General features: G+C 32.9%; 3 long non-coding RNA genes across 7 annotated transcripts; 1 reads left to right on the plus strand and 2 right to left on the minus strand.

Annotated features, from left to right (window-relative positions):
- Nucleotides 1-330: 330 nt before the first annotated feature.
- On the minus strand, nt 331-3,198 carry LOC106446635. 4 transcript variants are annotated; one of them, XR_001288797.3, is made up of 8 exons: nt 2,674-3,198; nt 2,505-2,600; nt 2,076-2,209; nt 1,965-1,993; nt 1,708-1,769; nt 1,248-1,388; nt 768-1,111; nt 331-666 (listed from the first exon to the last, which is right to left on the minus strand). It is a non-coding gene; the product is annotated as an uncharacterized LOC106446635 (long non-coding RNA). The 4 variants fall into 4 exon arrangements; XR_001288795.3 differs by having other exon boundaries at nt 768-1,388; nt 1,708-1,799; XR_001288794.3 differs by having other exon boundaries at nt 768-1,388; nt 2,674-3,194.
- Nucleotides 3,199-5,849: 2,651 nt separating this feature from the next.
- LOC125594550 lies at nt 5,850-8,006 on the minus strand. Its single transcript, XR_007329911.1, has 5 exons — nt 7,790-8,006; nt 7,596-7,667; nt 7,401-7,516; nt 7,063-7,327; nt 5,850-6,181 (listed from the first exon to the last, which is right to left on the minus strand). It is a non-coding gene; the product is annotated as an uncharacterized LOC125594550 (long non-coding RNA).
- Nucleotides 8,007-9,183: 1,177 nt separating this feature from the next.
- Nucleotides 9,184-15,896, plus strand: LOC106446654. Of its 2 annotated transcripts, XR_007329991.1 has the most exons (8): nt 9,185-12,971; nt 13,394-13,458; nt 13,561-13,636; nt 13,731-13,921; nt 14,037-14,122; nt 14,485-14,587; nt 14,718-14,765; nt 14,849-15,895. It is a non-coding gene; the product is annotated as an uncharacterized LOC106446654 (long non-coding RNA). The 2 variants fall into 2 exon arrangements; XR_007329994.1 differs by lacking the exon at nt 14,485-14,587 and having other exon boundaries at nt 9,184-12,971; nt 14,849-15,896.
- The last annotated feature ends 282 nt before the right edge of the window (nt 15,897-16,178 follow it).

Below are 16,178 nucleotides of genomic sequence, written 5' to 3' on the forward strand. Positions count from 1 at the left end.
AGACTTTTAGTTGAACAAATAAATAAATATGTAATTTAAACGGTTATTCATTTTTTTTAATCAATTTTAGTTGATATAGTATTCACTTATATATATAACTAAACTTAAGGTTATTGTTTATTATCTAATTAATAAAAGAGAACATAGACATATTATATGTAGAACTACATTTTAGGTCTATATAGTATAAATATATGATTATTTAGATTTATTTATTTTTAAATAGAAAATCCGGTTCGACCGGTTGAACCGGTCCGACCACTTAACCAGTAACTTACCGAGTCGGTATCCGGTCCGGTTTTAAAAATATTAGTTTTTGGGTTTGTAATATTGTCTCAATTACTTCGTCCAGCTCTTCTTTGTTATAGGGTTTCAAATTTCCTGAAGCCATAACATCTAACACACCAACAACTTGAGGATTAAGCCCATGTCTATTATCTGATCTGCCTCATCAAGAATCAGATCGTTGCACGGACTGACCACATCATACCGTATCAATCAAACAACCAGGAGTGGAAATCACAATATTCACACCCTTGTGTTATCATCTTAAAACACAGTTCTTCAATCGACTGACCACCCACTATAGAAGGCACCCCAATCCTAGATACTTGGAAAACTTGATAGTTTCCTCCCCAATCTGATGAGCAAGCTCCCGAGTAAGTTCTACAACCGCAGCGTAAGGTCCCCTCAGTTTCATTATCTTAGCTCATAAGCGACAATCTAGATATGTAAGCTAGCATGGCCAAAATAGGTAGCAGTCTTACCAGAACCGGTCTCTACCATGAAGAGTACACCACAATGTTGCATTGAAAGTGGTATAAGCTAGATCTTGTAGTTTTCTTGTAAGATCTCTCCACAGATTTCAAAAGCGTATGATTGGCTCGGATCCGAATCTACAGAGATATCCTTGCAAAAATAAAGAGATGTATGGTTTAAAACATAACTGGTTGGATCTACTTAAAACTCTGGTTTTCACATACCTTGTCAACATATGATGAAGATTATTTGATCTATATCTACCTTTTGGCCTTACCTGCAATGTGTGAATCCATAGCGATAATGCCGAGTTGAGCACCGATGTAGGTTAGAAGCAGAAGATTTTTCAGAGCTAAATATAGACAAAACAGGGCAGTGGAGATGAAGTAACTTTCAAGCAAAGAATTGAAGGAGGAAGAAAGTAGTTAATTGTCGACGTGACCGAGAGGGATAACTGTCGCAATGCATGATTTATATCTTTAACCGACCTGTGGAATAAGCTCTTCGCAGTTTCGAAAAATCAGTTCGTTGAAGCTCTTTCAACAGCAGGCCAAATTAAAGTGTTGCTCCCTCACTGCTAATTCTTTGCATGATTTCTCAGAAGGTCAACTTTGTTTTCTTCATTGAGCCTGCCACATAATAACATTAAAACCCAAAAAAACCGAGCATGAGAGATTAAGCTATTTAAAGTCGTTATGATAGAAACATACATGAAAACTAAAGCAAAAGTTTGATGTAACTTGTTCATAGTGGTATGTAATTGTAAACTAAAGCAAAAATGATAACTATCTAATATCTACTGGTTATAGTGATTTCATAACTGGCCTTCACTACTCACTCTAGTTTCATACTAAAGAGAAAACATTTGAGATTTATTAAACACGATACACATAACCCAGTGGCACAACAACACGAAGGCTAAGTGATGGTACAACTGAGAGAGACTACCTGAGAAATTATCTTTGTATGCAACTGCTTTCTCAAGATAGGCACCATTGAAGGTTGAACAACTGAAATCAGAATCTATCAGAATCTATTACCTAAGGAATAAAACAAAGTCTTGTTTTATCAGTTTGATGGTTTGTTGATTAAGTTGTTATTAGTTTAAACTGTGAAAACGTAAATCACTAAAACAAAAGATCAAAACTTTGAACTTTGTTTATGCTGATCCCAAGCTGCATCAAGAACGATACTTAATATTTTACCTGAAATTTCATTGGCATGAACTGTTTTGCTGCAAAACAAACAATGTTCATCTCAGCTAAATAAACAAATGAAACTGCTTCAAAAAATTAACGCAAAACTTCACTACTTACATTTAGAGAATTGTCCATGAAACCAGAAAAGAGTCTGCTAGCTCCAACATATAAAGAGACTCTGTAAGTGAAGTGACGCAGCCGTATGATAACGTAGTGGCAGTATTGTATCTCCAAGCCAAAGTAAAGCCATCCTGCACATAGAGAATGATATGTCCCTATAAGAACTTGTTACTTACCTAAAACCCAATAGACCTGTAAAATTCTATAACACAGATTTGTTTTCCCAATCAAAAGATAATCTATGATAATTTTGAAGGAGAAAAACAAAGATGAAGGATAGGAATAATGGCAAAACACAATTATACTCGGTTTAAGAAATATATTACACAGTCATTTAAACAAATTTATGTACTCATATTCACCTGAAGATTAGTTAGTAAGTTTTATGTCATCAGTCATAAAGATTTTGTGAAGAGAGATGTTTACCAGCTTGCAAAGAAAGAGTATTTTCGTTTCACTGGTTTGTCCATCTTTACAATTTTTTACGCTCCTCTCAGTGATGCTCACGCATGGGATCAAGCTCTGATAGGATAGATATTAGAATCCGGTTAATATACTACTCAAGAGAAGAGAGGCTAGAGTAAAAGGTTTATACCTTGAGATGATCAGAGGCGTTGCAGGGATTTCGCGTTAAAATAATTAGCAGAACCACCGAACAGATCTAATTCATCGTCAGTGGAGCTATCGTTGTTTACACTGAGGCAACTGCAGCGTTGCTTCCATGTTTGCTTTGCCTCTCGGTGTTCTCCTCTATGACATCCTGGACTAAACAAACGGAAAGAACAGAGCGGAGGGGGCCTTTCCTGTTGATTACTCAGTTTGGATTGTCATTGATTGCTCTAATAACTTTTTTCCGTGAATTTGGTGAAGGGGAGAAGCAAGAGAGATGAGGAATATATAAGGTGGGGAGGTGATTGGAAGGAAATCGATTCATGCCTTTAGGATTATTTTTTTTGAGGAACATATACGTTGAATTGGCCAAAAAAAAATATGTGTTGAAGAGGAGAACATGAAGCTGTAGAAACGATTGAATTTCTCAGATGAGTTTGAAGAAGACAAAGGCTAAACGATTGAATCGCATAAAAAGTGGGCCAGATGATGGTCTAATGAATTACAAAGTGGTCACGTTGAAACTAAAAGCCTGTTTTGGAGATAGTTGATGATGTGGCTATTTGATGTATTTTGATTTGCTGAATTTAAATGTATACGTGGATGCCTTAAGCATTGAGCTTATTTAACTTTTAGTATAGTATAGATCTGGCCTAATCATAATATTAATATACTGATCGTTTTGAGATTAATTTTTAGGCCATTCGAGAGCAATACAAATAACTCAAAAGTTATATTTCTTAATATTTAATTGACGTGAGATTATAAATAGAGATAAACTATACAATAATATAAAATATAATATGCTTTTACATATAGTTACAACTATTAGCATTTTTGACAATACATTTTGGTATGATAGTCTTAATTACGTTCTAGATCATAAGATAAAAGTCATATATAGACAATGTTTACATTTTAGTATGTAAATATATAATAAATTCAAGTCTATTTTTTCACGAATTAATATATGACAAAGAAACCAATATATTCTATTAATATTTACTGGCAATTTTCTATAGTTTTTTATGCCAGATTATTCTCTAAAATCTGTTAAGATACCAATTAATCCCTAAAATCGACTTAAACTTTTTTTTTTGATGAAATTTAAAATTTATTGATCCATCGGGAAATAATGTTATGTACAAGGTACAAATATTGAACTAAGTTTCCTCTATGCTATGGTATGATAAATAAAGAATGATCTGATCTAGAGAGTGGCCTCGAACCATCGCGTTAATAGTCCTCCGTATTTGTGGTCCGGTTTATATCGAAGGGAGACAATCGACTTAAACTTTGCATATTCTCCTATAACTATGTTAACATTCCAAAATCGTAGTAAAAAATAATCTTATGCATTATTTTGAAAATACATTGTTCATAAGTAAATTTTAAGGAAATTCATTTAATTCATTACTTAATTTGTGGGTTATCCAATTAAAGTTTAAACCAATTAAAATAAAATTTAAATCAATTCAAACAACTTAATTAAATGAATTATCTTAGTTTGACACAAATATAATTATATTACGATAAATTTATAACTTAATTTTAAAATTTGATCACAAATAAATTATATATCAATAAAATATCATTATTAATCAGAAATATAAAATCAAATGTAGTGTTGTAAAAATGTAATAAAAATGAAAATTATTTTTTCAAAATGAAAAGATATTTCTGAAAAAATATATTTATCATCTTATTTGTACATATTTGAATTAAAAATTGTATATAACATGGTCATCATTTATCAAAAACCAAAAATTAAACCTTTTGAGGACTGTAGTTAGAAAACCTTTATGCAGAAATCTGCGGTAGTAATCAATTGATTTATCTTTTGACCATGAGGGTGTGTTAAATCTAAGAACAATTTCTAATCTAAGAACAATTTCTCTCGATTTTTAGAAAGAACTCACCACGCTAAAGGACGGCACCGACAAAAAGATAAGGTTAAACTTTCTTCGCAGATGTGAAAAGTGAGGTACAAAGTAAAGCAACTGAGCTTCTGTTTTTTTTTTTCCAGAAACAAATATGGGCTTTGATTCATGTTTTAAGTCCACGACGATCCGTAAATTTGTTAAGTCCCAAATTTTAATGATAACGAAATGAACCAATTGTATAATTTAAATTAGTCATGCTGTATATAGCAACAATATCTACTTATTTTTGTATGTTCTTATTTCGTAATATGCAAGCACTATTTTAAATGTTTATGTCTAAATAATGTATTTTGTTTTTAAAAAATATCAATATAAATTTTTATTAAGCATATTCCACTTTAAATCTGAATATTAGTATTATAATTTTATAAAACCAACAAGTATACTTGAAATTTTAAATTTTAAATTTTAATTTTGGTTTTCCAAGTATAATCAATAAAAGCACTATAGAAAAGAAAACACAATCTCATACTTTTTCATAAATGATCGCTAAACACATCGAGCAGGACACAACTTTGCCAAAAATTATGGATATATAACTAGAACATAAACAATTATGTCGATGATATTGTTAAATGTAAAAAACATGAACATATATCCGCGCGGATGCGCGGGTCAAAAGCTAGTTAATATTATTTTGTTTGTCACTCCTGCTTTTTTGGAGATGTCATATTATCTATGAAAACCCCAATTTTAATATTCTGACAAAAATCTCTAGAACAGATAATCATCTCTAACACTGATTTATCTCCTATGAATTATGATAATTTTTATCAGATAACTTTATAACCGATAATTTTATATGTTTTATAATCATCTTTATCATTTGGTTTAAGAGGTGGAGTTTAAAATTTTTAAAAATAAATATTAAAAATTTCAAAATATATATTTTTAAATAGTTTTAAAAATAATTTTTGTATTTCGAAATAAAAATTTTAAAAAGAAAATTTGAAAAATAAAAAAATTTCAAATTCAAAAATGTATTATTCAAAAAGAAATATTATTTTTATCTATTTATTATAATAATAAATATTTAAATATCTATAAAGTAAGGATAGAAGAATATTTTATCTTTTTAATAAAAAAAATTTTGGTCATTTTCTTACTTGGAAACTCTTTTGGTAAAAACTTGAAAATGATCATCGAAGAGAATTGTACATAAAAAATAACATAAATAAATAATTTTAGTATTTATTTAATAAATATTTTTATCCGGACGTGCATGAACTTATCAATTTGATAACAATAATTAAACAAACTTAATCTATACTATTAAAGCAGAATCCCTAATAGGATTCTGCCCCTATCTTTTCAATATATTTACAACCAAATGCCACTGCATTTTCTTTTTTTTTTCTTTAATAAAAAACGTCCATGTTAATAGACCAATCAGAAATCTTTTGTTTTAATCACCTATCCATAACGATTCCACGTAGCAACTTAGGCCCAAATCGAGTGAGCCCATGCGTTTATAAACCAATCAGAATATAACGTTTAGCCCATCGAATCCTATACCCTGAAAAGCCCATCGACATCATCAAACTCTATACCCTGAAATATAAAGTTTTCGGGGTTAGAACTCTAAACAAAACACTATCCAAGATCAATATAACGTATAGATTCTCAAAAATGTATGGAGCCTGTTCACATGCTTATTTAGATGATTCATGACACCTACCTCTATGTTATGATTTGCTTATCATAATGCAATGTATAATGATGGACAGTTTAATCTAACCAAAAATAAGGTAATCAAAGATGTTTATTTTTCAATTCATCCCCTAATTTCCGTATTTTTTTAAAAAAATAACAACATAATTATATTGCGTATAAGATGTAAGGTATTCATAGATTTTGACAAGTAGGGTATAATTCCGAGATTTAGGCAAGTATTCACAATAGTAACAACATAATATTCCCTATTTGATACCTATAATAAATGTAAAAATAAATATACAAAAAAGATGATACGATCTAACAACATAATATTCCCTATCATGATCCCATATCTATTCTAACTAAAAAAAATTCAAATCATTCTCTACATTTCGTAATCAATTTTAAAAGTCTCCTAAATTGCGGCAAGTATTAATAATGTTAACAACATAATATTCCCTATATGATTTTCCGATTTAAAATGTGGAAGATATGAATTAGCTACAATTATGGTATTTCTAAAATAAATGTACAACTAATATTAGAAAAAAAGATACGCAGAAGCTACATTAACGGTTCAAAAAAAAAATCAATCTATAATCTAGATTGCATGTAACTTACTCACAGAATATTCAACCGTTTCAAATTGGTAACTGCATTTAGTACTATTAACTATAAAAATCTCGCAAATATTTAGAGTAGCCTACAAGTTTTCGAATACCTAATATGCTCTTCCTATTATAAATACCGAAGCCTTTTCCTAAACAAACTCATACCTCAAACAAAAAAATGGCTTCTATTGAAGAAATCACCGCCATCAGCGACTTGAAGCCAAGGCACACTAACAAGATTGTTCATGTCAAGGTTCTAATGGCAGATACATTATATATAATGTAAAAAAGACAAACTTTCTGAAAATAACTTATCTTTTATATTGAAGTCATGTTTTCCTTCATAGAAGGATAAAGTTCGTAGTCTTTGATCGATTCACATCGTCTTCAGACTCTTCAAGATCATTCCAATCTCACATTCATAAGAAATCTGAAATAAAAAAAACGTTACAATTTGATATTTGGTATTTACAAATCTCAAGAACAGGGGATATTATATTTACCGTTTGGTTGTCTTCCAACACTTCTTATGATACAATCGACAACCATCTCAGACTCATCTTTCTTCTCATCCTCGGTGAATCTACCGAGTTTTGAAGCTTCTGTTTCACTTTGTTTCCTAAAAAAAAGAAAAAAGAAAGAGTAAGCAACAGATTTAACTAAAACAGATTAGTTCAATCGGGCTTTCAAAACCTTACATGCTTTTATCAGATCTTTGACTTGCTCTTCGATCCTTAGATCGACCATCGGAATAAACGGAGGAGTCTAATCTGACATGCAAAAGATTTATAAAATGAGAAATTTTAAATCTTTCAGATTCCAGCTCGAAAATAGTACAGATGATCCCAGTATCTATACATTACGAAGAAAAAATAGGATATTATACAAGTACCTGAACGGTCGGAGTTGAGTTTTACAGATCCATGAGTTTAAGACCAGAACAATCGGTGGTAATAAAGAGAGAATGTTCTGATATTTTCCAGCTTTCAATTTTCCAGAAAGAGACACCAAAGGTCTCGACAGCAAAAAAAAGAAAAAAACAACACCAAAGGTGAATGAGTTTTTTGTCTAAGATGTTTTAAAATTAAGCTTTGGGCATCGACTATTAATAAAATCTAATAATTTTTAACATTTGGTTTGATTACTATGGGCCTTTTAAATTGATATTGCTTTAATAATATTATCATTAAAATTGATTGCCTAATTGATATTTAATTAGATAATTTTAATATACATTTTTATACTAAAAATTGGAACTAGAATTTGATATTATAAAAACAGAAATATCATTGTTTAGTATATAATTTGAGCAATAATTATTATATATTATTGGACAATAGTCACAAAACTAAGAAGAAAAAATATGTTATGAAAGTTAGGAATTAAATTTATAATTAATGTGTGAAATGGCTATGGTACAAGTGTATAGTTAATTTCACAAATTCAATACAGTTAACAAAAATTATAATAATTTTAATAAATATTATACATAAAATATAAAAATTAAAAAAATTCTTTCAATTAAAAAAAGTTATCAAACAATAAATATATCCGCGCTTTGAAAGCGCGGGTCAAAATCTAGTTAACATTATTACAATAAAACAAGCCGGCCCACAAGTTAAGTAAACTAAGCTACGTTTGCGCAAACAGACCAAATCCAATAATTCGATCTAATCCTAAAAAAAGAGTTATTCTTGGGTTCATCCCCTAGGTTCACCAACCAATAGAATTTTATTATTTCAAATTCGATATCTTTTAGAAAAGGAAACAAAATATTGTCAAGATATATTATGTTTTTAAAATAAAAAGGTTAAAAAAATTAAAAAAAATAGTAGTTAGAGAAAAACGAATTTAAAAAAATAATATTTTTTATCGTCATCAGCAAAACACTAAACCTTAAATCCTAATCCCTAAACCCTAAATCATAAACCCTATAAACCCTTGGGCAAACTCTAAACCCTTGGATAATTCATACTCTAAATCAAAAACACTAAATCCTAACCCTAAACCATAAATCCTTGAGTGTTTAGTGTTTTTGATTTGGAGTTTAAGATTTATCCAAGGGTTTAGGGTTTACCCAAGGGTTTAGAATTTAGGGTTTAGGGATTCGGGATTAGGATTTAGGGTTTAGTATTTTTCTGAGGACGTTAAAAATATATTTTTTAATTACTACTTTTTTTAATTTATTTATTTTTACCTTTTTATTTTAAAAATATAATATAACTTATAGCTTGAGAAAATATTTTGTTTCCTTTTTTAAAAGATTTCGAATATGAAATAACACAATTCTATTGGTTGGTGAACCTAGAGGTTCACCCTATGGAGTGAACCCAAGAATAAGTCCTAAAAAAATGGTATGGATCGTTTTGGATCATGCTAAGAAAATAACTGAACACGCCTACTAAGCCCAAAAAAAAAACACAGATAAGCGCTTATTAATGTGCTAGACCAATATATAAAAAAATTAAATTATACCAACTTATTAAGTGTCATTTATAATAACACCCCCTCAGAGGCGAATATTATGGAGTATATCTCAAGTTGCCGTAAAGCTTTGAATCAGTGGAGAAGGCTTAATGAATAAATTCTGAGAACATGTGAAGGAAGTTAAAGAAAAAGTTGAGACTTTGTATTCAAATGATGAGACCATAACTTAGGAGATAACAAAGGAGTTGAAATAACTATCTGAGGCTGTTAAGACTGAAGAAGAAATGTTCCGGAGACAGAAGAATATATTTTTTTTGCTATGGAAAAGGGATAAAAACTAAGTTTTTCTACGCCGTAACAAAGCAATGAAGAGCCAAAAATCAAATTACACGCTTACTAGATGACTAGGAAAGCACGGTAGATGATAAGGAGGGTCTGGTAGCAACGGCTACCAGTTATTACAGACAAATCTTCGAATCGTCTAATCTGGAGGAAGTTGATGAAGCTCTAGCCGATGTATCGACTACCATCATTGAATCGATAAATGAAGAACTGACAGGACTCGTTACAGAATGTATGGTAAAGCTAACGCTTTTTGCAATGCACTCGGAGGAAACTTTGAGACCTGATGGGACGACAATTTTTTTTATCAAAAATTCTTGATATATTTAAAGAGGATTTAACTTTTATTGTTAATCAGTTCCTTTTTGATGGTACTATGGTACAACGACTAATGATACAAATATTTGTCTCATCCCGAAGAAGGACAAGCCTAATGAGATTACTCGATTCATGTCGATCACCTTGTGTAATGTCAGCTATAAGATAATTTCAAAGATCTTATGTCAGAGATTAAAAAAAGTCCTACCATATCGTAACTCTGAAACCTAGTAAGACTTTGTTGTTGGAAGACATATTACATACAACATATTGATTGCATGAGATGTTTCATGCGCTAAGAACAAATCCAGATGGAAGGAACAAGAGGATGGCAATAAATACAGATATGAGAAAAGCGTACGACCGGATGGAATAAGACTTTATTAGAGCAGTAATGCAAAAAATGGGATTCTCGTCCACATGTATGAATTGAATTATACGGTGCATATCATCGGTTAAGTACAAAGTCCTTATGAATGGCCAACCAAGAGGGAATAATGTTTCTGAAAGAAGATTACGTCAAAGAAATCATTTGTCTCCTTTCATATTTATTTTATGCACGAATTCGCCCATTAGCCTTCTCAGTCATGCAAAGAATCAAGGAAATACAACGGGGATACGTGTTTCACGTGCTAGCCCTTCGGTATCTCACTTTCTATTTGTTGATGATAGTCTTTTCTTTTGTAAGGCGGAGCCCGTGAATGTAAAAAAGTTATGAAAGTAGTAAGACAATATGAGAAAACTTCAGGACAATGCATCAATTCTGAAAAATCTTCTCTACTCTTTGGTAAGAGAATTCCTGTGAATGTGAGGCAAACAATACAAGATACACTTAAGATTCACAATGAAGGAGGAATGGGTTCCTACTTAGGGATACCAGAATATATTAGCGGATCTAAATGCAAGTTGTTTACATATCTAAAAGACATATTACGAAACAAAGTCAGTGGTTGGATAGGCAGATGGTTATCAAGAGGAAAAAAATCCTAATTACATCCATTTTATTAGTTTTTCCGACATATGTTATGTCTAGTTTCTTAGTTCCTTTGGAGATATGTGAGAGTCTTGCAAGTGCCATTTTACAATTTTGGCGGGGTTCGAATCCACCTAAAAGAGGAATCCATTAGACAAAATGGGAGAAACTGTGTCTATCGAGAGAAGGGGGTAGAATTAGATTCCGTATGATCCATAAGTTCAGTCTTGCTTTTTTGGCAAAATAGTTATGGCGATAGGTACAGTTTCTAAACTCTTCGTTAGTTCGGGTTCTGCATGGTAAATATTTCAGACTTGGCTCGCCATTGCGAGTAATTTCTACGAATAATCCTTCTTATATATGTACAAGTATTCAACGGCAAGAAAAATACTGTTGTTGGGGATTCAGCAGAAGATTAATTATGGATATGAAGTTAAAATGTGGAACGATTTTGGATACCTACAATACTAGCTAGACAACAGCCTAATATCTCGGTAGTTCATCCGAGATTGATTGTCAGTGATCTTACCAATGGGGATTTGAAGGAAGGGACTTTGAGATACTTGAAAATTTTGTTGTTCAAGAGGATATACCGCTAGTTCGTAGTTTGGCCATAAGTCGAACCACTGACCAAAATACGTTTTGTTGGAGGTACACAAAAAGTGGTCAATTTATTGTTAAGTCTGGATATTGAGTGGCAAGGCATGTCTTAAAAATTGAGATAGATGAAGTCTATACGGAGCCTAGTATCACCGCCCTACAAGAATTTGCTTGAAAAATAAAAGCTCCTCAAAAGATGTGCCATCTTATTTTGCAGCTGATTACCGGCCATGTAGCGGTAATGAGGAATCTGACACGTCGCCATATGCGTTGTGATACTATTTCTCTAGATCTGAGGACCCTGATGAGTCAGTAACTCATGACATCTTTGAGTGTCCACCGGCCCTACATGCATAGGAAATATCAGCAACTCCATCAATGCCATACATCTTCTGAGTGTTTATGCCAATATGAATTATCTTTTTTTTGGAGAAAAACAGTTTTGAGGACTCTGAGCTGGATATGGCCCTTACCCTTCGATAATTTGGTATCTTTAAAAAGATAGGAATGATAAACTATTCAGGAGATAGACAGTGATCCCCAAGATCTAACCAGACACGCAGAAGGAGAGTGTCAAGCTTGGTTCTCAACGAATGTGATTGTTCCTGCACATCACATCCATTAAGTAACACTGACTCACAAGCCATATGCTTGGAGAACATTTGTTTGGTTGATGAATCATGGAATCAAACCTCTCAAATTACTGGCTGCGGTTAAGTTTGAAAAAACATCTGGACAAAACCAACTATTGGAGACAAGGAACCTTATATGCTGAAATCAGCTTTGCATTCAGAATTAGAAACACTTATTTAGGAGATGGAGAATATCAACATTCAACTTGCCAAAAAAATTTATAGACATATTGTAAAGACCTGATCACAATGATTAAAAAAATTCATGCATAGTCAAAGTTCTAAACTGAGCTGAAAGATGTAAAGACTCTTCAAAATTGATTACACACATTCAAGATCATATGTTCCACGAAGACAAATATATAATCTCTGATTTTCTGGTTGAAACTGCTCGATCATTCTATAAAAAATTATATTACGTTGGTTGTTTTATTTCGTTTTTTTTATCACCTTGAATTTGAGTAATATAACAGAAAAAATAAAAAAATTACACCCCTAGAAATTCAGTCAAACATCGAAATTGCCCAATAAGTTTCCTAGACGGATTTTTATTTTCGTTGGTAATCATGTCGACATCTGTTTTTAAAAGGACACAGTTTGATTATTTTCTATAACTCATGCTTTCTTTCTTTGATCCATAAAAAGCCGGAGAAGTGATTGAAATCAAATCAGATACGGGTGAAAATGAAGATTGATCTGAACAAGGTGGCTCGTAAGATCGAGGTCAATAACCATATTTCTCTCGTAACTACTACCGCATCGCCGATAATCTTCTCCGTCAGGTATGCCCCGATAATCACAACCGATGATTCCAATCCTCATCTCAGTTCAGTGTTAACCGTTTATAGGATTTGGTTTTCTTAGGGTATCTCAAAATTTAGCTTATCAATTAGATTTTAATAGTTTATTGGATCAGTGATTTGATTTCTACCTCCCGTGTAAGCCTAATCGTCCTAAGTGTTTGGTTCCAAAGGAGTTGGCCTAGTGGTTAAAACTCTAGGACTGGATCTAAAAGATCACAAGTTCGAATCGACATACTTCAATTTTAATATGGTCTGAACCTAGTCATTAGAAGAAAAACAGGAATGATCTTGTAGAGAGAATGATCTTGTAGAGAGAGAGATATGTTGTAATGAAGCGTTACAATTGTATGATTCTCTTTTGAAAAGCAGCTAATTGATTTATTGATTTGTTCATTGCTCAGGCCAGCATATATCGAGAAGAGAAGAATGTTGTTGATTTGTATATCATGCTTCTTAGATATTCAAGGTGAGGAGAAATGGATCACTATGTCTTCTTTTTAGACTTTTTGTATTGTAAACTCTTCCATAAAAGAGCTACAAGTTTTTTTTTTCTTTTTTTTAATTACAGTTTGATTTCTGAAAACGTTCCTCTCCATCAAGATTACCAGGCATCACTTTCACAAGCAAGACTTAGGAGTAGGAAGGTCAGGTATCTTTATTTTTAGCCTTCAAGTGTTGTTTTAGTCTCGACAGGCATAGTAAAGTTCTCAAGAGCCAACTTTTTGTTTTGTACAACAGAGGTTGAGGTATGTAATCAATGAGCTCGAGTCTCTTAAACCGGAATTTGACCGGCAAGTGGATGAGCTGAACCGAGAAGACGATGAATTGCATCGGGTTGGAAGTGATTTCCCTGTCGTATCATATAGTTCAGATTCTGTTGAATGCCTCCTGTCCACAGAGATCCATGCTCTAGACCTGATGTTAAGAAGGTTCAAGACTTTAAAATAGATTCTATTTTTTTGATCCAATCTATGCTCTTAAAGCTTCAAATCCATGCGGTTTCTTACCAATATTATCTTCTTCTTTCTTTTTCCTTGAATGCAGACAACATCTCAACCATCCTCGACGTATAACAATAGTCTGACTTCATCTTCAAATCGTACACCGATTGATCAGCAATTCCAGAAGTTGTGAGTATTCTAATTTGCTATTATCTTTTTGGAAACCTTGAGAAATAGGGGCATGCAAGACAATATATGTTACAGGTTTTGTTGCATGACCTCTGTCTATTTGTGCAATCACAATAATTTTGAAGATGTTTGGGTCATTGTTTCTTACCAGAAAATTTGTCATTTTGATGTATTTGACTGACTGCTAATGTTGATTGGCTTCTCTGTTTATGGTATCATGTTTGAAGATGTTTATTTTTGCGTTTGGTTGAAATTATCTTTAGTTTTGAATATCGGAACAAGAAATGAGTAACCTTGTCTAGACTAACGTGTTTACCCATATCAATCCGAGATGGTAACTGAGACTTTAATTATGCTTGCAGATCTTCTGATTTTCTGCCTCCAAACCAAGCAACCTTGTCTAGACATTCATTTCTAGGTCCAAATGGTCTTAAAAGTCAATGGGTAGCACCAAGTCGGATAAAAGTAGAAAATGCTGATCTTTGTTATCCCCTCATATTCTTAGTCTTTATTTTTCCATGTTGGTCTAATCCAATGTTAATTTGAGTTTAATTCTAAAGAATCTGAAAAATATTTATTTTGTATGGAATGGCAGGTTCAGTATCCGAGTAAATACCGATTGGGGTTCTACTGAAAATTCAGGGTAAATACTAATCTTGTGTTACCTTTTAAGAATTTCGTTATAGAAGTCATGGCTATTTTGAACATGTCCACATATATCTACAGTTTGATTGATGCTGGATCTGACATTTCCTCAACATCACTATATAGTGATTCTCAAACGTTGAACTTTGTGCTCTCCTAAGATGATGGTCGATGGCAGCGACATTTTGAGGCGGTTACTTCCCAGTTTTTCAGTGACGCAACTGAAGACCCCTTTCAGTTTGTGGGTATGAAGCAACCTACCCCACCTGTAACACCCCCGAACCGTCCTAGACATATGGTCGATCAACCGGCCAACAATCAAACAAGAACATGACCGATCGACTGTCCAACATCCAGAATTGGAGATGATTGAGCCAACCGGCCAGCCAACAATCAAACAAGAACATGACTGACCGTCCAACCCAACACCATGGTCCGGAAGCGCTACGTGACGGGCTAGGGACGATCCGGTCAAAGTCACAAAATTTACTTCACGACTTAGCCAATTCATCCACTAACTCATCCCGCTGTGTCAAGGCACAAGGCTTTGCAACCCGTACCTAGGGTTAGCGTTTTCCGTTAGATCGAGACCTAAGACTTTTTAACCCGTACTACGACCTAACATTGTGTTAGACCGGACTAGTCAAATATCAGAGTACTCATGAATCGCATATAAAACAAATACTTTTATTGATTTAGGAAATATTCATACAATGAATAATTCAAGACTGGGCCCGGCCTAATGCCAAATCGAGTCAACATAACACAATTCACAATGCCGTTTACAAAAAGCATGAAAATCTACACCGGCGGTCCTAATGTCCAGCTCCAAGCTACCGATCATCCTTACATAAAGCGACCTGCAAAAAGGACAACGAAGTTGGATGAGTAATCTAGTATTACTCAGTAAGCTGGCGGCCACTACTCGCAACGTAGACTGTAACCCAGACAACCCAAAATAACAATCAATCTAGCCCTAGCACAATAAAAGCTAAGGCTAAGCAAACCGTTACAAAGTTAGACTTGGCCTCCTGCCATGATCTAGCTTCAAGTAACGAGAACATGCATTAAAACAAGTCAACAACCAATCCCTAGTTAACCATATATACGCCTGAGTTTTGTACTTTTGTAGTGTTAGACACTTAGACTATACAAGTATCATTAGCCGATCGACCAGCAATCAAACAAGAACATGATCGGTCAACCAATGATACCGCATAGCTTTAATATCCACCACCCTTTACAAGCAATCCCTCAAACACATACAAGCCAACATCAGGTCTACACTAACCAAATACACACCAAGCCTAATCCGGTACCTAAACCAGACTTAGGACTTAATGTCAGAACCTGCAAACAAATCAATCAACAACCAAACACAATCATAATAATAAGATACTATGAGTAACTA

This window comes from Brassica napus, chromosome A1, assembly GCF_020379485.1.
Source record: "Brassica napus cultivar Da-Ae chromosome A1, Da-Ae, whole genome shotgun sequence".
Classification (NCBI taxonomy): Eukaryota; Viridiplantae; Streptophyta; class Magnoliopsida; order Brassicales; family Brassicaceae; genus Brassica; species Brassica napus.